The following is a 21,008-nucleotide window of genomic DNA, read 5'->3' on the forward strand; positions in this document are numbered from 1 at the left end:
TTATTTTTTTTTTATTTATAATTTTAAATATATTTGTATTTAAATTCTTTACATATTTATATTTTTATTTAGTTATTTTGTTTTTCAAATATTTTTTGTTGTTGTTGATATTTTGTTTGTTTTTAATTTTGAACTGACTGTAGTGGGAATAGTCATTTGTATCCCTCAGCAAACCAACACTTTCCCTACTGTTTCACTCACTGGAGTGGGAATAATAATTTTTACCTCTCCTCTATCCAACACTTTCCCTACAGTTGCACTTATTGGAGTGGGATAATTTTTACCCCTCCGTTATCCAACACTTTCCCTACTGTTACAGTCACTGGAGTGGAAAAGAAATTTTTACCTGTCCGCTACACAACATTTTCCCTACTGTTCCACTGACTGGAGTGGGAATAATAATTTTTACCCTTCCGTTATCCAACAATTTCCCTACTGTTGAACTGACTGGAGTGGGAATAGTAATTTTTACCCCTCCGCTATCCAACACTTTCCCTACTGTTGCACTGACTGGAGTGGGAATACTAATTTTTACCCCTCCGCTATCCAAAACTTTCCCTACTGTTCCACTGACTGGAGTGGGAATAGTAATTTTTACCCCTTCGCTATCCAACACTTTCCCTACTGTTGTACTGACTAGAGTGGGAATAGTAAATTGTATCCCTCCGCTATCCAACACTTTTCCTACTGTGGCACTCACTGGAGTGGGAATAGTCATTTTTACCCTTCCACTACCCAGTACTTTCCCTTATTCCTACACAATCCTTCTGGAGTCTTCGGGGATGGGGACGAACAATCCTTTACCCGATTCCCACCTAGTTCCATGTGGAATTCTAGGCCTCTTCTTAACCATCAATCCAGACCTTTTATATTTCAGCCTCAGCTCTTGGTTGAGGACACTCTCACTCATGTATTCTCGTACATTGGCACAGGGTCATTCGCCTCCTCTAACTCTGCTATTAACATCCCCGCTATTTCCCCAGACCCTGACAGGGAACCCAGTGTCAACTCCAGATCGGTTAATAAGGAAAACCTACTCCAAATTACTACCGCTCTTCAGGTCGAGATTAACACCTCCCCCCACATTAAGTGGATGCTGATCAACTGCAGATCAGCCGTGAAACATGCTGCAGACATCTCTGCACTCATTTTAGCGAAAGGTTTGGACTTATTGATTCTCACCGAAACCTGGCTCAGTGAGTCCTACTCCCCTGTTCTTGACATCTTAGTCCCGCCCGATTATGCCATGTGATCATCTGGGGAAATTGGGGGGGGGGGGGGGGGGGCATTGCTTTTATTCATTGCTCCGGCATAACTATAAAACAATCTCAGAATGTGCTGCTATCTTCCTGTGAACTACTACTAGCAGAAATCTGGAATAAGGGCAAGGTTGTCTGTGTGCTTCACACGATTTACCATGCACCGGGTGACAATTTGCTCTTCATAGATCAAATCATGGAGGTTATTAGCTCGTGTTTGGATCAACTATAATATATCTTCCTCAGAGACTTCAACCTCCATTGGAATGACACCAATGATCTTTTAGTCAACTCCTTTAAGTCTTTCTCTCGGATCTCAACTTCTCTCAGGTTTGTAAGTGACCTACCCACAACAAAGGTGCCACTATCGACCTCATTATTGCTAGAGACGGGGGCGTGGCTTGGCTGCAGAGCGGAATGGCTGCCTGAAACCGCAGCTCCGCCGATCGAGCTCATTAGTCCGTCATTTATCGGCAATCCAGATGTCTGGACTCGGACCACTCGACCCCAATAGTGCCCACGGCGACTGCGCTCTGCCCGGCGAAACTCCTGTACCCGTGGTTGGAGCCGCTGCGAAGATCGGGCAGCCGAGCTACGAGCGGGGATGCCTGGAGCACTCGTGGTGACCGGGGTCTCGCGTGAGGCCGGGCCCGGGAGTGCGCTGCGCTGCTGGGATACAGACTGCTGCCCTGCCTGACCTGATGACCGCGACCTGACCAGTGGGCACACCTGCCGGCGTGGCCCTCATACGGTGGCAGCGGGATCGGAGCCGCAGAAAGTTGTCGCCCTGTGTGGGGGCGAGGTGCGGGGACGACTCTGCGCTGCGCACCTGGGCATCGGATGTTATCCAGGAGGCGAGTACTGTGGGCCTGCGCCGAGAGCCGGTGAGTGCTACTGAGCCGCGACCTGCGGGGGCGCAGTGCCCGCACTCCCTGGGAAAATCACAGCTCCATCCCAGCGGGATACGCACGGCCCCCATGCGACGGCGCTGCTCGGGCCGGGCCTAGCGGTGACTGAAGGAGAGCGGCCATCTTGTTCAGAACGGTGGGGTTACTGCCGGCAGCACTCTGGGGCCCCGTAGCGGACAGTTTGGAGGACGTGATAGATACTACAGCAGATTGCCGCTCTGAGGCTGTGGCGGGGAGGCTGAGTGGAAGTGCGAGGCGAAGATTTTGCACGCGGTGGGGTGTCTAAACAACTTGAGGCGCCGGGGTCACGAGGCGCGAACCGCCATATTGCATTACACCCGGACCGGTGCTAGTGTGCCCTGGACCCGGGCGCGCTGCCGTGGGTGAGCGGTGGAGTGGCGGGGCGCAAGTGGAACTGCTCTGCTGGGGGTGACCAGTGCCGGAGGGTCCACGCTGCGGCTGATCCGAGCAGGTGGGAGCTGCCTGTTGCCGTGCGGCCCTGTGCAGGGCCGGATGTGCTAGGACGACTGCCATTACTGCTGCCTACCGTGGGGGCCCTGGAGTAAGAGGTCTGGCGACACGTGGGGGCCTGGAAATATTGTTGCCCTTCTCGGACGTCTGTGCAGGGGGACAGCGATGGGCAAACCGGACACGAGGCAGCCGAGGCTTACCTTCGATAAAAACAAACAGAAAACGGCGGAACAGGAGCACTGGGATGCTGACGCCGCGCGGGCGGAACAGGGTGGCTCTCAAGAAGCGGACATTAAATCGATGTTCCAAGAACTAAAAGCGAGCCTGCAGGGCATCGACAACAAAATGGACGCACTGGCAGCGCGCATGGACACTATCACGACACGGATGGATAAACAAGAAAGTAGAGTAGATGTGTTAGAAACACGAGTGACCGACGCAGAAGAGTGCCATACGGATCTCGACAAAAAAATGCGCGGCATGGACAAGGTTCTAGCGATCATTCAACAAAAGAATGAGGACTTAGAGGCGCGCTCGAGGCGTAACAATGTCCGCATCACGAGGGTGGCTGAAACAACGGACATCGCAAACATGGAGCAATATGTTGAGCAGATGCTGAGAGACCTCTTTGGGGTAGGGTTGTCGCAGATGTTCCTAGTTGAAAGGGCGCATAGGACACTGGGGCCGAAGCCTAAACCGGGCGCACCGCCCAGGCCCATTATTGCGCGCATCTTAAATTATAGAGACCGGGATACGATACTGCGCATGGCGAGAGACATGAAGGATGTGCAACACAAAGGCAATCACATCGCCATATACCCGGACTTTACCTTGCAAGTGCAGGCTGCTCGCAGAGAATTTCTGCCAGCGAAAAACCTCTTCCAACAAACGGGTACGAAATACTCCCTAATATACCCTGCGAAGCTAGGAGTGCAAGGCCCAGGGAAACCAGCTTTCTTTTTAGATGCAAAGGCGGCCCTGCAGTATGCGAAACAACTGGCAAAAGATCAAAAGAACCAGCCACATCTGGAGGGGCCGGAACTGCGGGACAGGCTAAGTGACGTTGAATGATTGCTGGTGCTCAGTACTTACCGTTGTACTATGGATTACCTGTCTTGACCGGGTCAGGGTCGTATGCCTGCTTGGAACAACTGGGGGCAACCTGATCATGGCGGGAGGGTTGAGTGTGGGCGCGGGGTTTGGGATACGGGTGGTCCTCAAGCTGACACGCTGGGCCAGTGCTCGATCACCCTGTCAAGAGTACGGGGACAGAAGGTGGCTAACTTGCGACCCCAGGGGATGATTCCCAATCATTGGTTACCGTTCATGACCTTGGCTAAAGTTTCTGTGGTTGGGAGGGTGACCGGGGGGGAATTTGCACAACCTAATTGGGGGGTTGGAGTGGGTGGGGATTACACTTTACGTTTGGGGGGTTCTGTTGTTGATCGTTTGGCTGGTGGCGAGAGGTCGGATGAAGCAAGAACTTGCGGGGAATCGAATGCTGTTCACTATGTAATACCCTGTCGACAACGCACGTACTTACGGTGCTGTGGCCGCTTTTACACACGGTGGCCCGTTGGGCCGTTACGACATGCGGTGCTGTGCGTATGGGAGTGGATGTGCGGAGTGGAGCGTGGCACAGGCGTGCTGTTTGCACATGGGCTTTTTATACCACTGCTGCTGTGAAACAAATTAAATGTCTTACCTGGAATGTGCGGGGTATGAATGACAGACGTAAGGCCAGGCTGGTGCAGGCCTTCTTACTTAGGAAAGACATAGACGTCTGCCTACTACAGGAGACCCACTTGACTGCAAATGCCGCACAACTGCTCCGACATAATAGATGAGGGAGATAGTGCATGCTTCCTACTCCAATTACTCCAGAGGGGTGGGGGTACTGATTAGAAGGGGCCTTCAATGGAAGACGCATGAGGAAATTAGGGATACTTGAGGCAGATACATTGTGCTAGTGGGGATGCTGTGCGGTGTGAGAATGGTACTCGTGAATGTTTATGGCCCGAATGATGATAGCCCAGACTTCTACTGGGAGCTATGGCATAAGGTGCAGGCATGTGGCCCGGCTGCGATTATGTGGGGAGGTGATTACAATGTCATACTCTCAGACACTATGGACAGACAGGGCACAGCTAGAGAACATCACCCCAGGGCATCGGAAGCGCTGGGCGATATCATGCGGGGGGCGGAATTGGTGGATTCCTGGAGGAAGCTGCACCCCGAGCTACGTGCGGGTACCTGCCTCGCGATGCACAGGGCTACTTGGTCCAGGCTGGACTACTGGTTGTTATCCAGAGACTTACACGCTTCGGTGCTGGAGGTGACACACTTGCCGAGGTCATTATCTGACCACGCCCCGGTATTATTGGCAATGTCCACACCGTCGCAGTATATCCAACCGTTTAGTTGGAGATTCCCCTCCCAGGCGCTGCGCGACCAGGTATTTCAGCAGGCGCTGCGTGACAAGCTAGAGGAGTTCTTCGAGATTAATGAGGGCACAGTGGACTCGCCGGGCACGCTCTGGGAGGCTTGTAAGGTGGTGACTAGGGGTTACTACATGTCGCTCAAAACAGGAGTGCTCAGATCCATCAGAGATTCCTTGTGCAAACTAGAAACAGAACTTGCTAAAATTGAGTCTGCATTGATAAGCGCACCAACAGACAGGTTACGAGCGGACTTTCGATCTAAACTTACTCAATATCAGGAGGAGGCGGACAGAGAAGTGGCATATTTGTCTAAAGACAGTAGGGCTAGACGGTACGGAGAGGGAGATCGCGCTGGACACACACTGGCAGCCATGCTGCGAGCGCCACGAGGGACGGATTATATTCTGGAGCTGAGGGGTGTGGAGGGTGAGGTGGTAAGGGAGCCACGTGCCATACTTGAAACTATGACGGACTACTATAGCGAATTATATACTTCCAGGGTGACACCGGCGGACCAGGTGCTAAACGAATACCTGGACACCGTAGCCCTAGCATGGTTCAATGATAATGCCAGAAAATACATGGACCTACCGTTTACGCGCGAAGACATAAAAGCAGCGATAGCTAGTTTGCCACTTGGCAAAGCACCGGGCCCTGATGGCCTGACGGCGGCCTTCTATAAAGAATATGCAGATATCCTGGTCCCGAGACTACAGTGTGTTCGAGGAGGCAGTAGAGAACGGTGTACTCCCACAGTCACTGTGGGAAGCTATGATAATTACCCTGCTTAAACCTGGAAAAGACCCCACTAGCCCAGACTCCTATCGCCCACTCTCACTAATAAACCTCGATGCCAAAATATACGCAAAGTTGCTTGCGGATCGCTTAAAATACATGATGCCACAAATAGCGCTATCGGATCAGTCGGGTTTCGTGATGGGGAGGTCCACTTCGCATAACTTAAGAGTACTGTTTGGGCTCCTGCACTACCTAGATCCCAAGGTGCAGGCTGCAGCTGCACTGTTGGATGCGACCAAGGCATTCGATTCCCTGGAGTGGAAATTCTTAATGACACTTTTCACTCGCATGGGATTCAGCCCGCTCTTTGCCAGGAGTATCGGCATACTTTACAACAATCCGACGGCCAGAGTGCGGGTGAATGGACAGACGTCTGCTCCTATACCCATTACAAGATGGACCAGGCAGGGGTGCCCACTGTCACCCTTACTATTCGCTATCGCAACGGAACCACTAGCGGCTCGCATGAGACAACACCATGCTCAACGAAGCATTGGCTTCACGTCGCGCGGGCTGCTCATATCTATGTATGCCGATGATATCACCATATACATGATGAACCCATCGGCGAATTTTGACCCGTTGGTGCGAGAAATGGTGCGCTATAGCGGCCTCACTGGCATAGATATAAACTGGTCGAAGTCAGTCATACTGCCACTGACGGATGGCACAACTACATGCCACACTGAATTCCCAATAGATTGGGCCACGGACGAGGTCAAATATTTAGGTATAAGTATAAGCCGCACTACTCACGAGCTAGGACTGGCTAATTTCGGTGTGGCCATGGAATGGTTAGAAAGCAAAGTAAAGAGATGGAAAACGCTGCCATTGTCGTTGACGGGCCGTATAGCTATTGTAAAAATGGTGGTGCTGCCTAAGTTTCTTTATCTGTTCGTGAACATCCCCTTGCCGTTAACAAAGGCGTTCTTCCGCCGGCTTCGTTCCGCTGTGCTTGAACTGGTGTGGGCGGGCAGGCAGCCCAGGGTGGCCTGGAGCCTCCTTACGCTCCCCTTCCATCAAGGGGGCCTTGCAGCCCCGGACTTTGAGCTGTATGCATATAGTGCGCAGGCCCAATACTTACACTACTGGCAACATCCGATCCCCTACCAACCCCACGTGGCAATAGAGATAGACGTGGCGGCACCTTGCCCCCTTAAGACGGCGGTGTATCAGAAATATAAATGGTCCCAGGAAGACATTGACACCGTGGAGATGGTACGATGGGCTTGGTCGAACATTGCGAAGCGAGCGGGCATATCTGCCTTGTACGCCCCGAGTATGCCGTTGGAGGGCAATCCGTTGCTGGGGCCGCTGACGGACGCGGCGGTGGCGAAACGTGCGCGTGACTGTGGCCTGAAGGTAGCGGGTGACCTCTATCCAGATGATACGTTTCTTACTGTGCAGAATATGATCACAGAGTCTGCGCCGACGGCGTCAGAACTGCTCCTATACTATCAGCTGAGGGCGGCTTGCAAACACAGATATCCTATGTTTCCTAAGGCTCCACCGACGCTGGCTGCTCTGGAAGACATACTCTCGAAAAACTCCTCGCGCAAACTGATAACGCGTATATATAGGGCTACACAAACCGCAACACCTGTTGCGCACGTGGACTCAAGGTCACTGTGGGAGATGGAGGCAGGCATTACTATCACAGAGAAACAGTGGAGGTTTTGCTGCACCCAACTAGAAAACCTGTCTCCTAATTATGGACTGAGGCTGATACACTATAATTATTTACACAGGACGTATCGCACACGCATACAACTCTTTAAAATGGGTTTACAGGCTGATGCAAATTGTTGGAGATGTGGCGAGAGAGAGGCTACGTTCTACCACCTTGCATGGATGTGTGGACCGATATATGGCTTTTGGGAAACAGTCTTCACTACCATAGGGAAGATAGTGGGAATGTCTATTGACCCGGATCCGCTTGTGGCCCTCCTGGGATTTGTGATGAATGTACCTAGTGCATCGCGTAAGTTAGTGGCCCTTCTCTTATTGCTCGCTAAGCGACAAATAGCGATACATTGGAAGAAACAAGCTTCGCCGAAAGTATCCGGCTGGGTGGGATCAGCGGTGTATTGTAAGGAGCAATTGACTGCCTACTGGGACCAGATGCCGCAGCGTTCAAGGCCTGCGGACATATGGCAGCCGCTGGTGGACTGGCTGACAGAGGCAGAGGTGAATGCAAGTGAATGAGGGGGTCTGTCGGATGAATGGCATTGAAGCACGGCTGGAGTGGGGCTGTGACGTGGGGCTGGCGTGCGGGGAGGGCATTACTGCCCCCCGCGCAAAGCTGCCTGGGCAGAAAGGCGGGGTGGGGGGGAAATGACGTGGGTGTCTTGACGGTTGGAATGTGTTTAGTGTGTACGGGAGATCTCGTGACCGCGCAGACATGGTACCATATGCTCGCTGGGTGATAACTGCAAGAGTCCGTGTCTAGGACGTTAGTCGCACTTCTCTGACTCTCGCTTCCAGTTGTTATTGTTGACTGTTCAGTTTTTAAAACATGCTGTTGGAACTTTGCTAAAGTGTATGCAATTGATCCGCAATAGCGGCGGGATGCTGCGAAAACAAGCTGCCTGCCTCCGGGTTGTTGGCTGAATAGCGGTGTACACTTTGACGGTACAATAAAGGTTTTGGAAAACAAAAAAACCAAAAAAAACAACAAAAAAAAAATTATTGCTAGAGACAATATCATTCAACTGGGTGACATCCTACCTTGTGACTGGTCCGATCATCATCAAATTGCCTTCCACATACTGGAAAAGACCACTCGCAGAAAAGGACAACCTCTTAAAGCTAAACAATGGTCATGCATCATGAGAGATGTCAACATTAATGATCTTACTTCCATCACTATGAATAGACTTCAGCCTCCCCCTGACATGACCAACCTTGATGATTTTTCGGAGCACTACAGTAGCACTGTGGCTAATATCTTTGACACCATTGCGCCGAAACAACTTAAAAGGATCCCTCTCAAACAATCCAAACCTTGGTTTAATGGTACCCTAAATGACGAACTCTGTAAACTTAGGCTTTCAGAGAGGCTCTGGAGAAATGAGCCTTCCACTATTAGCCTCTATCAGCTTAGGAAAATGAGAAATGCCTACAACAACAAAATCTACATTGCTAAATCTGACCATTTCAGGGAGCAGCTGGACGGTGCTAAAAAAAGACCCAAGATGCTCTTTGAAATCATCAAACAGCAAGCAAGCCACACTTCTAACCCCAACCTGGTTTCCTTGATTCCGCTTCCTAGCGGGGAAGACTTCACAGCGCACTGCTCTGAAAAAACTAGGAAAATTGAACAGGAGCTGCAACCTGACACTCCCATGGTGCCATCTCTAATCTACAACACACCATCAGGGGAGCTTGTGGTTCACTCTGCATTCTCCTTACCTCTTGGCTGTTCTCCCAAAAACGATGCCTCTTGGAATTCCTTTATCCTGCCAGATTGCACAGAACTACTCCACGCTATGACAACTCTAAAACTAGCCAATCATTTCAATGATCCTCTGCCTGCTAAATTTCTTACAGACCTCAACTCGGCCATTCTACCGCTTTGGTCGAGGATCATTCATGAATCTCTCCTGCAGGGGAGCATCCCTGATTACCTCAAAACTGGACAAGTAACTCCCATCCCTAAGAAGTCCAACTCAGATTTATCTGATCCTAACAACTCCGACCGATCACTAACATCATGGCGCAAGCCAAACTGCTCGAGAAATGCGTCCGCAAGCAGCTCTGCAACCATTTAGAGAAATTTCAACTAGACCTCTTTCAATCCGGTTTCAGAGAAGGGTATAGTACTGAAACTGCTCTAACTCACATTGTGGATGTCGCCCTGAAATCCCTTGACCAAAATGTCCCCTGTCTTCTGATCCTTCTGGACCTTTCTTCTGCATTCAATACAATCAAACATGAAAACTTGATTAATCTTCTTCAACTTAGGATGGGTCTCTCTGGACCGGTCCTAAAGTGGTTTGCCTCTTTCTTACATAACCGCACACAAAGGATTAAACTCAACCAGTCCCTCGCATCCAGTACCCCGGTCAGGATTGGAGTTCCGCAAGGATCCGCACTCTCTCCCACGCTTTTTAACCTTTAAATGGAACCTCTCACTATCATTCTGAACTATTCTCACATTTATTACAACATGTACACAGACGACACGCAACTTTACCTGAAGATCTCCTCTCTGGAGGACATTAAAACCTTAAATGAGGCTCTCTCGTAAACTCAACAATGGCTAGCCCAGAACCATATTTTGTTGAATACCCTCAAAATTGAATTCCTGCTGATCGCCCCACACTACCACTCTGGGGACTGACCCTGGATTAGCTAAAACAACTCACAGCCCTAAACTGCACCCCTCATGTGGTTGACTCCGCTAAATCATTAGGCATTACCTTGGACAAATACTTTAATATGCAAGCTCACATCAGTGCTAGTATTAGGGGTGCCAACTTTCATCTAAACACACTAAAGAAAATCAAGCCTTTCCTTCCGCCAGAAGACTTACAGCCTGCAGTACAATCCCTGCTGATCTCACGACTTGAATATGGCTTGGTGACCCTTGCTGTGGTTCATAAAGCGAGCTTGGCCCCTCTCAGAGCCACGCTCAATGCATCGACCAGGCTCATTACAGGCTCCAAAAAACATGATCGCATCACACAGGACCTTTTGCAGCTCAACTGGCTATTGAAGGCAGGATCCATTTTAAAATAGCTTGCCTCACGCATAATGCTGCCCTGCCTTTCAACAGTCCGGCCTATCTGGCGAACAAGCTTGTTGTTTCTGGCTCAGGTCAGAACTTAAGACGTACGTCCACACTACTCTTGAAACCTCCTAAATTCAAAAAGAAAAGTACATACAAACGTGTTTTTTCCAGCCTTGCGCCTAGAATTTGGAACGATCTTCCTACGGAGATTAGAGCCAATCCTTCCATTGCCTCTTTCAAGAAACAGGCCAAATGGCTTTTCCTGAGTGAACAATAACTGCATCATCCTGTACTCTTCATCAAGTCCCCTTGCTGACAGATTTGACATTTATCCCAAAATATCTTTCTCTACTTATTTTGAATGGATGGTAAATTGTTAATTCACTCTAGGGCCCTTCCGGAACTATACTAGAAGAATAATTCTCGGGCCGATTACAGATTTGTCATTTACTTTACTATGCGGTGACAAGCCACTCTATGATTGTTTTGCTGAATGCTACAGGAAATGTATTGCACTATATGAGAAACTGAACTAGCGGGGCCCACTACTCGGTACCTGATCTTGATTATTACTTCTTGTTGTTTTAAAATGTTAACCTCAACTGTACTGAGATTATTTCATGCTTTTGCCTCTGTGTACAACGCTGTGATACCTGCAAGGGTCATGTTCGCGCTTTATAAAACTTTTCAAATAAAGAAATAAAAATTGATTACAGTGGGAAATTTCAGTCCAAATACTTTTAAATAGTTTAATGTTTTAATTAATAATAGAATGTTTTTAACATACATTTTGGTGCCGATTTGGATCCTAGAAAAACCGGGTACGAACCGTCGGTCGGAGCGTTTTCTCCGTCCGATTCGTACCCGGTCAAAAAACATTACAAAAATGAAAGTACGATTCATATGGAAACACTGATTCCATACGATTCGTACAAAACACCGACCGACGAAAATATACATACAAATGTGATCCGGGAAAGCGCCGACGTGACGTCGGGACGCATTCAGGCTGCGTTTCACGAACCAGGAAGTACGATCCGCACCGACGTCACCCCTCACGGATTATATTCTCCGGCTGCCAAAAACTGCCGGGAAATCAGGACGACGCGCACAAGGAGCACCTGTACACGATGGACAGCCATGGACCCGAACCTACGTGTCATACCAGCCCTCATAGCAGTCCACCTGCTCTACAGGAGCCGATGAAGACGCCGCAGAAGGTCAGAACAACACCCAGGGGCAAAGGGGTGGGCAGGAGCAGGACACACAACCCACACCCAAGTCCCAAATCAGACATGCCCTGGACATACCTGACCTGCAGGACCTGGTCACCTCGAGGGGGTGGGGGCGTGTCCAGCAACGCAAGCGTCCGCCACAACGGAAGTGGATGTTGACGCGAACCGGCAACACAACAATTCCGGTACGTACCGTACCCACGCCTTAAGAGCGTGGGTACGTGTCGTACCATGCCCACCCCTACGTCACCCCAACAATGGCAGTACAGCCCGTACCCACGTTCTAAAGGCCTGGGTACGGGCCGTACCAGCATTGTTGGGGTGATGTAGGGGTACGCGTGGTACGACCCGTACCCACGCTCTGAAGGCCTGGGTACGGTGCGTACCCCTAGGGCACCCCATTGGGGGTCCGCACCGTACCCAGGCCTTAAGAGCGTGGGTACGGGTCGTACCACGCGTACCCCTACATCACTCCAACAACGGCGGTATGGCCCGTACCCATGCTCTTCAGGCCTGGGTACGGTGCGGACCCCCAATGGGGTGCCGTAGGGGTGCGCACCGTACCCAGGCCTTCAGAGCGTGGGTACGGGGCATACCACGCATACCCCTACATCACCCCAACAATGCTGGTACGGCCCGTACCCAGGCCTTTAGAACGTGGGTACGGGCCGTACCGCCATTGTTGGAGTGACGTAGGGGTACGTGTGGTACGACCCATACCCACGCTCTAAAGGCCTGGGTACGATGCGGACCCCTACGGCACCCCAACAATGGTGGTACGCACCATACCCACGTTCCAAAGGCATGGGTATGGGCCGTACCCAGGCCTGCAGAGCGTGGGTACGGGAATGTACGGAGCATACCCCCACCCGTGTATGTATGGAGCGTACCCCCACCCGTGTATGAATGGAGCGTACCCACACCCCACCAGTGACTGTACGGAGCGTACCCCCACCCGTGTATGAATGGAGCGTACCCACACCCCACCAGTGTATGTACGGAGCGTACCCCCACCTGTGTATGAATGGAGCGTACCCACACCCCACCAATGTATGTACGGAGCGTACCCCCACCCGTGTATGAATGGAGTGTACCCACACCCCACCAGTGTATGTACGGAGCGTACCCCCACCTGTGTATGAATGGAGCGTACCCACACCCCACCCGTGTATGTACGGAGCATACCCCCACCCGTGTATGTCCCGAGCGTACATGGCCAGACATAGGAGGGGTGGGTGCAGAGTCCTCCCAGCAGTGCCCAGACACAGGAGGGGTGGGTGCAGAGTCCTCCCAGCAGTGCCCAGACACAGGAGGGGTGGGTGCAGAGTCCTCCCAGCAGTGCCCAGACATAGGAGGGGTGGGTGCAGAGTCCTCCCAGCAGTGCCCAGACACAGGAGGGGTGGGTGCAGAGTCCTCCCAGCAGTGCCCAGACATAGGAGGGGTGGGTGCAGAGTCCTCCCAGCAGTGCCCAGACACAGGAGGGGTGGGTGCAGAGTCCTCCCAGCAGTGCCCAGACACAGGAGGGGTGGGCGCAGAGTCCTCCCAGCAGTGCCCAGACACAGGAGGGGTGGGCGCAGAGTCCTCCCAGCAGTGCCTAGACATAGGAGGGGTGGGTGCAGAGTCCTCCCAGCAGTGCCCAGACACAGGATGGGTGGGTGCAGAGTCCTCCCAGCAGTGCCCAGACATAGGAGGGGTGGGTGCAGAGTCCTCCCAGCAGTGCCCAGACACAGGAGGGGTGGGTGCAGAGTCCTCCCAGCAGTGCCCAGACATAGGAGGGGTGGGTGCCTATCACTCCCAGCAGTGCCCAGACATAGGAGGGGTGGGTGCCTATCACTCCCAGCAGTGCCCAGACACAGGAGGGGTGGGCGCAGAGTCCTCCCAGCAGTGCCCAAACATAGGAGGGGTGGGCGCAGAGTCCTCCCAGCAGTGCCCAGACACAGGAGGGGTGGGCGCAGAGTCCTCCCAGCAGTGCCCAGACATAGGAGGGGTGGGTGCAGAGTCCTCCCAGCAGTGCCCAGACACAGGAGGGATGGGTGCCTATCACTCCCAGCAGTGCCCAGACACAGGAGGGGTAGGCGCAGAGTCCTCCCAGCAGTGCCCAGACATAGATGGGGTGGGCGCAGAGTCCTCCCAGCAGTGCCCAGACACAGGAGGGGTGGGTGCAGAGTCCTCCCAGCAGTGCCCAGACATAGGAGGGGTGGGTGCAGAGTCCTCCCAGCAGTGCCCAGACACAGGAGGGGTGGGTGCAGAGTCCTCCCAGCAGTGCCCAGATATAGGAGGGGTGGGTGCCTATCACTCCCAGCAGTGCCCAGACATAGGAGGGGTGGGTGCCTATCACTCCCAGCAGTGCCCAGACACAGGAGGGGTGGGTGCAGAGTCCTCCCAGCAGTGCCCAGACATAGGAGGGGTGGGTGCCTATCACTCCCAGCAGTGCCCAGACATAGGAGGGGTGGGTGCCTATCACTCCCAGCAGTGCCCAGACACAGGAGGGGTGGGTGCAGAGTCCTCCCAGCAGTGCCCAGACATAGGAGGGGTGGGTGCCTATCACTCCCAGCAGTGCCCAGACACAGGAGGGGTGGGTGCAGAGTCCTCCCAGCAGTGCCCAGACATAGGAGGGTTGGGTGCCTATCACTCCCAGCAGTGCCCAGACATAGGAGGGGTGGGTGCCTATTACTCCCAGCAGAGTCCAGACACAGGAGGGGTGGGCGCAGAGTCCTCCCAGCAGTGCCCAGACATAGGAGGGGTGGGTGCAGAGTCCTCCCAGCAGTGCCCAGACACAGGAGGGGTGGGTGCAGAGTCCTCCCAGCAGTGCCCATGGAAAGAAAAGGGTGGAGTACCCACAGATACAATGGCCACAAATGTCAGTCCGGTGCCCAAAGACCCTGCAGAACACGTAACACATGTGTGCGAGGCTGGGAGTACACACATGCATAGTGTGTAAAAGGGAACATGTCCACATGAAGTAATGTCAATAAACTCCATACACAAGTACAGTGACCACCAAGGATGCCACTAATGATGCAGGTGGAGACATTGCCCAGCATGCATGGCCAAAGTTGAACGGATCCGTCACACACCAAGGAAATGTAGACACAGCTCAGCACAACATATTGGAAACACCCTGAAGGGAAGATGGCAGGGTCCACAGAGGAAGGAACACACCTTGGGACAATTTCACCATACAGTAAGAACACACATGACCAAAGATTATTTGCAGAGCCCTTGTGATGGCACACAGATACCAGGGTCCACCCCATGAGCAGCACACCACAACATTTCCCAGACACCTAACACATTATCACCACCCCAAATCATGGAGCAGCACCACCAACAGCAATACCAGAAAAGCAGTAGTGTACAAAGGAAAAATAAAACATTGCTTTATTCAGCATGAAAAGAAAAAATTGTTAATAAAAGTTCAATATGTACAAGGCCCATAGGGCAGTCCATAGTCCAATTCCTGGTGGGGGACACATAGGGACGCGTGTCCCCTAGCTTGCCTGCACAGTTCATACCTCCTTTGCTTCCACAGGGGGGGGGTGCATCATGTGGGGGGGGAAGGACCAGGCACCGCAGGGACAGGAGGGGCAAGGGTAGGTGTTGTGGGTGCAGGGACGGAGGACTCCACCACAGGAGGTGGGGCAGCGCCAAAGGTGGTGGTGAGAATGGCGCTGCACACAGTTGCAAGGTCCCCCAGCATCTCCCCTGCACCGAAGGAACCACAGGCCCCAAGGAGGGGGGGGGTCGGAGGGATGGGTCGCAGCGCTACTGGGGGAGGGTGTGGACAGGGGGGGGACTCAACCACCCTGACCGGGGACGCCTTTGACCGCTTGCGGGGTGGTGTCACTTTGGGGCTCAGGGACAGAGCGGCCATGAAGGAATCTTTGTTGGAATCTTGGCCAGGAGAGCTGAGGGGAGTGGATTCAGGGGGAGTGGGTTGTGAGGAATGTGGACTCCCACTGTGGCTGCGTGTCTTCCGTTTGCCCCCCGACCCAGTGGGTGTGCCTACTTCACCCTGTGTGTGCGTGAGAGGAGGTGTGCGCTTGGCCTCCCCTGGTGGTGTGGTGCCTGTGTCTGGTGGGGTGCGTGAATGGTGACAACTGGGTGTGCGTGGGACAGGCATGGGAGTGGGAAGTGTGGATGGTGCGGGGGTAGGAGGGGGACGCAGCACTGCAGGAGATCCACTGCTGCAGTCAGTGTCGAGTCTATAGACCTCAGCAACTGGCGTTGGTCAGACTGCGCAGCTGAGATGCCCTCCATGTATGCCTCCATCTGGGTGAGCACTCGGGTGTGGCCATGGAGGACATTAAGCATCGCAGTCTGACCAACCTACAACTGGCGCAGGATGTCCACAGACTCGGCATTCACGGCAGCAGTGGAGACAGGGGCAGGGGGTGCGGTGCCTGGCAAGAAGGAGACACGTGGTGACCTAGCACGGCGGGAAGGGACCCGAGCAAGTGGGAGGCCGGTGATGGTAATGGAGGGGGCGGGTAGAGATTGAGTGTGCTTTCAGCTGTGGGAGCTGCCTCCGCCCCCTCTGGGAGCTCAGCCTCAGACCCGTCAGCGTCATAGTCGGTGGTGGGACTGGACAGGTCCTCCGCCTCACTCCCCTCGGCCTCCGTGCCACTCGATGCGCCAGACAAGACAGCACTGGTGCTCGATCCCTCCTCACGGTCCGTGCCAGTATCTCCCTCGGAGTCCCCCGACGATGCTGTGGGCAAGGTGAAGAGACAGGAAATAATCAGACACCTGTATACATATGTCACATGAGTCAAATCTACATAGGTCACAGTGCATAGCCTGAAAAGCAACATGAGTAACATCTACAATACAAGGTACATATGTAGGCCCTGCAACACACATTTGGTTGACCCACCATGCCACTGCGAAACAATGGAGAGCATGACACAACAGCAAATTACTTGATATCAAATTGGACAGAGGAGCCAGGCTCTGGGGACAATCGTGCACAGCATCTGCACCACACAGCGTTGCCAAAAAAGGGATGAGCAGGAACCATGTCTATTAACTTTTTGCACATGCTGCAAAGCTAATACATTAAACCATGCCCAACATGACTGGGTCACTGCACCTTGAGCGTATGTCCAGACAAACATCACACACAGGCCAGACCTAGCAAGGAGACTTCAGATTTTTACATGTATGCCTTGCCCGCACAAACCACCCCCTACCTGAGACAATGTGATTGAGACAGAGGAAGTACTTACACCTCTTACTCTGGGATAAAAACACATGGCCTGCACTAAATCCTGATTGTACACAAACTACCCCTGGTGCGCCTGTCCACATATATCATTGACAATCAACCATCATCAGATTGTCGTACCAAGACACACAGGCACTGCCCACTGTGAGTATGCACAAGCAAAATTGGGTCACACTGTACAGTGGACACATGTAGCACAGTTTACGTAAATACAGATGAGGCCAGGGTACAATGCCACAGAGCCCAACCTATGCCGAAGACACAGAGAATGTCCACATTGTTGGATGACACACATGATACCTAGGAAAAGGTGCCCCAGGGCACGGTAGTGGCCACACTCCTCCATGGTCCTGGATGGATATGACTGCAACTGAAGCAACCGTCCCTGCACTATGCATTACTCCCACTCATGCACATCATGTCAGAGGGCACAACATTGGACATGCATGCTGTAAGGCAGTACACTTTTAAGACACACTCCTATGTCGGGACTCACCATCAGTGCCAACTGACATGGACCCCACAATGACTGAACTGGCCAGGGCACAGGCAAGGTCCCAAAACCTGTTACACACCACCCCCACACATGATGCTGCAAGCATTGGGCACTTGGATTAACTGCCAGCCTAGATAACCTTGTGCAAGAGTGACTACACACAGACCAGGGAACACATGGCAAGGAGGGGAAGGGAGGAAGAACAGCACCGGTTTACTTTGGGGAACAGGTCATGCACTGCACATTTAAACCCTGGCAGTGTATCCATGCAACTGCGCACTTCCAAAAGCTGGTGACACACAACAAACACACATGTACCTACCCCCTTCCTGCTGCTGCTTCTCCCGTAAGCGCCTATCCAAGTCGGGGAAGACCACCGCCAGCACACGCTTATGGATGTGGGTCAGACGCCGGCGCCCACGGTTCTTGTGGCTCTCAGGTGAGTCCCCCAGCAGGACTCGTGCGATCCTCCTCGTCCAGCACCGGATATCCTGCCAGCGTTTCCTCACTTGGGCTAGGCGCCGCTTGCGACCCTCCGTCTTCCTCACGGAACTGACGGCTTGCTTCCATATCTCCCCCTTGGCATGGATGCCTACCTGTGAGGATGCAAAAGTGAGAATACTTTAATACACCTGAGCAATGACACAGAGACACACATATTAATAATTTGTCTTGTTTGAACAAGCCATGGTATGCAGGCAACTCATTGCACCTTTGTCATAGGGACATTATCCTCTTGGGAAGGCCAAATGCACTACGTGGAATTGAAAGTACACAGGTGGCATGAGGGGTGCCACACAATCAATGATCCTGGATCACACTGTGCATCACAAGCTACACCAGGATTATGTACAGCACCTCAAAGCAGTCACATACCCCAGCCCACTGACGCAACGTCAGCAGAGTACACAGACACACACAGGCACAGGACAATCACCTGCCATTGCCAACTGCGGGTACAAACCTCACTCTGCCCATGTGCTACTAGACTGGGGGGTGTCACAGGTGTGGGGCTGGCTCAGCACAGCAGTCACACAGCACTGCTCCCTGCTCACATCAGATGGGCAGGGTATATCCATCCCTCATGCAGCTGGCGTGCAACACTCCACATATGCAATCACCCACATGACAGGGGACTCACACACACACACCAATGTCCAGGGGACGAACACATCATTTGGACACTCTCGGCACAGGTACACTAAACAAACACACATCTATGGGTACTGTCACCTGTCACACTGGGGGGACCACAGAATCACATCAGGACTGTAGAAACAACATTCCCAGGAGGAGTAGCCAGGCTGAATGTGGCATGCACCATGCATTGATTGTCACAGTAAGCACTATGCAAGTGAGGAGTGCACACAGGAACTACAGCATGCTCTGCATGGGAGACATGAGGCATTCCCCACCCTGGGACCCACTCTAAACAACATTGCATGTCTGTCACACATGGACACAATGCCAGAAGTCACAGTCACAAAAAAGGGGCACAGTCTAAGCTAGTGGAGTCAGCACCCACCTGCTCCCCTGGTCGACCATACAGCATGGTGTACTGTGGGAGGATCACATCCACCAACGCCAAATTCTCCTCCATGGTGAATAGCTGGGCCCTCTCCACAGACCTGGACATGGTGCCAGAGGAATCACGAGCATCAGCAGTGTTGTGGAATGAAAGGATGTGCAGGCAAGTGCTCTCTCATGGGACCTGGCTGCCTTATATCTGCCTTGCTGGCCTGTTTCATTTACAGGAGTACAGAGTGATTGGTCAGTCACATTAGCATCCTACGTTTCCTCCAATCCCTTTAAACCTACCCCAGTGAGTGGCTTTGCATGGTTCAAAAATTGAGCATGATGTCAGGTCAACAACCACTTTGCAACAAAGTATATTGTTTCCAACCGACTTCTGCTGGCCACCTGATGCAAAAATGCAAACTTTAAACTCGGTCTCCATGTCAACCAGCATTTAGGCCCTTATACTTGTCCCTCATGTGTCCCCTATGGTATTTCAATATTTACACACAGGTACGGTGCGTTCCACGGCCCTAGGGCACCCCAAATGCAGTGAAACGGACCATACAGGCGTGTGTAGGGTCCCTATCACTATGGGAGAGCTCGCGTATGAGTACGCCATAGTAATACGGACCGTACACATGCGTGTACCGTCCCTATCACTATGGGAGTGCTGGCGTATGCGTACGCCATAGTAATACGGACCGTACAGGCGTGTGTAGGGTCCCTATCACTATGGGAGTGCTGGCGTATGCGTACGCCATAGTAATACGGACCCTATACACGCGTGTACGGTCCGTATTACTATGGCGTGCGCATACACCAGCACTCCCATAGTGATAGGGACCCTACACATGCCTGTACGGTCCGTATTACTATGGCGTACGCATACGCCAGCACTTCCATAGTGATAGGGACCGTACACACGCTCTCAGTGCGTATGTACGGTGCGTTTCACACCTGACAGTGGTGACAGGCGGCACACAGACAGGAATAGAGCTGTCATACTTGGCCAAGGCTGGACATCAAGGCATTGTCTGTGCAGTACTACATGTGTCGGGCACAGGTGTGTCAGGCTGTGATGTGGCACATTACTCCTGAGGTGTGAAGCAAATAAATGTATCATGAGCTGTGTACACATGTCATGTGTGATGGTGCACTATGTGCCACACATCCCCTTCACTCCTTTGACATGTGTGCATGTAGTACAGACTTGTTGAGCCATGCGTCACTGGTATGGCACAGTCACCGACACCCGCATCTGTCCCCTGATGCCAGGTACACGGAATGTTACACCTGAGATGTGAATGCCCGCGTTGCACGCTGTAACTATGTCATGTGTGTGTCATGTGTTCCCATAGGTTTGCTGTAGGTGTTTGGTCAAATGCATCTGCAGTTGCTGCAACCAACATGTGTCTGTGTGTAGATGGGCATGGCACACTGTTACGCACACCAGCCCACATGTGTAATCCGACGTAAGGTGTGTATGTATGCATCAACACGGAGTTTCAAAACAAGGACATATCTGCATACTCTCAATGTATGTGTGATCAGTCTTGACATGTACTCCTTCATGGCAAGGTGTGTGGTCTGTCCTTTTTATATGACATGTGACCTGTGCCTCTAGTGTTCCGCAACCTGTCTGTATGATTAACATACTTATTCTGCACATATGCGGATGTCTGGCACTCCTGTGATGCGTCTGCCTGTTCACTCACACTGGCCCACCGCTAGTTTCATGCCATGTCATGTTGAGCTTGAGAATCCACGTTTGTGGCTGGCTCTTGGTAGGAGTGTCACCTGCCTGGCATACGTGTCCAGGGCATATTGCAAAGACCTGACTCTGTATGTAGCATATGTGTATTGCCTGTTGAACATGTGCTCAGTACATTGACATTGGTGGTGCACTGTACTCACTCTTCGTTG

The sequence above is a fragment of the Triturus cristatus genome, chromosome 4_2 (assembly GCF_964204655.1).
Source record: "Triturus cristatus chromosome 4_2, aTriCri1.1, whole genome shotgun sequence".
NCBI lineage: Eukaryota > Metazoa > Chordata > Amphibia > Caudata > Salamandridae > Triturus > Triturus cristatus.